General features: G+C 45.4%; 1 non-coding gene across 1 annotated transcript; it reads right to left on the minus strand.

The window, feature by feature from the left end:
* Window positions 1–491: 491 nt before the first annotated feature.
* Trnas-cga (transfer RNA serine (anticodon CGA)) lies at window positions 492–566 on the minus strand. Its single transcript has one exon. It is a non-coding gene; the product is annotated as a tRNA-Ser (tRNA).
* Window positions 567–1,637: the final 1,071 nt, after the last annotated feature.

A 1,637-nucleotide genomic window follows, 5' to 3' on the forward strand; every position in this document is an offset into this window, starting at 1 on the left:
ATTTAGGTTTTCCGTGATTTACCTAAACAGCTCCAGGCAAATGCCGGAATGGTTCCGCAAAACGGGCTCGGCCGATTTCCTTCCCCATCCTTGACACAATCCGAGCTTGTGCTCCGTCTCTAATGACCTCGATGTCGACGGGACGTTAAACCCAATCTTTCTTCCTTACACTTTTTCGGTCATATCTCTCCAGCCTATTAACAATTACCATGCTACGTCTCAATAAACGTGAAGACTATTATACTCTACGTTGGCTCTACCGTCTTCTCAATCACTGTACTCCCTCTTATTTCTCTTCAACTCCTACACTACTAAGTGAACAGCACAGCAGAAATACTCTTTCACAACAAAGTAAAATTCTCTCTGTACCCCCACACAACTGTTCCATATTCTCCAAATCATTTTCTGTATAAGGAACCCGACTTTGGAACAATCGTCCTTAAAATATCAGAATAATTCCTTACACGAAACTTCCTGGCAGATTAAAACTGTGCGCCCGACCGAGACTCGAACTCGGGACCTTTGCCTTTCGCGGGCAAGTGCTCTACCAACTGAGCTACCGAAGCACGACTCACGCCCGGTACCCACAGCTTTACTTCTGCCAGTACCTCGTCTCCTACCTTCCAAACTTTACAGAAGCTCTTCTGCAGGTTCGCAGATGTAGGTTGTAAATGTTACTCCGAGATGAAGAGGATTTCAGACGAGATGAATTAGTGGCGGGCCGCATCAAATCAGTCAGGCTGATGACTTAAAAAAGAACACACGCAGGCAAAGCAACCTCCTGCAGCAATACACTGTGTCCACAGTGGTCGGGCACCACCTGACGTCATGTGGACTGCGTCAGTGGTCCCGGGTGACATTGCTGTCTTTCACGGCTCATCACAGTGCACGGTTGAAGACTGGTTGGGCTCGTCACTATGGGTGTGCTACTCCGTGCGGAGTTGCTGCTGACTAGGACAAAAAGTGTTTTTTCCACTGCAAGTCCAATCATGCACAGTGCGGAGTGATTTGTTAACTACATCTGCAACGGGATAATGGAGTTCTGCGAGAGAAATGATGCTGCATGATTAAACAAATAAAATTCAAGTGTTTAACACCTCCATTCCTTTCCTGTAGTGCCCTTACATCACAATGAAGGGTGTACAACAACCATACAGACCTCACCAGTGAGTTACAGTGTATTAAAAAAAGGACATGAGACCTAATCCTGACAAGAAGGCTTTCCGTCATTTTAAACTTAGGTTGAGTGGATTTTCTCACCATTTTGAACTTAACAAGTGAATTTTGTCATCACTTTAAACTTAGAAGAAATGAGCCCATGGGTTTCAAGTTAAGTGTGATGAGGGAAATTTTTTTTGTGATAAGTTCCTATGGGACCAAACTACTGAGGTCTCGGTCCCTAGGCTTACACACTACTTCATCTACATCTACATGTACATCTACATACACACTCCGCAATCCACCATACGGTGCGTGGCGGAGGGTACCTCGTACCACAACTAGCATCTTCTCTCCCAGTTCCACTCCCAAACGGAACGAGGGAAAAATGACTGCCCATATGCCTCTGCACGAGCCCTAATCTCTCTTATCTTACGCTTGTGGTCTTTCCGCAAAATATAAGTTGGCGGTAGTAAAAC

This window comes from Schistocerca serialis, chromosome 5 (assembly GCF_023864345.2).
Source record: "Schistocerca serialis cubense isolate TAMUIC-IGC-003099 chromosome 5, iqSchSeri2.2, whole genome shotgun sequence".
Classification (NCBI taxonomy): domain Eukaryota; kingdom Metazoa; phylum Arthropoda; class Insecta; order Orthoptera; family Acrididae; genus Schistocerca; species Schistocerca serialis.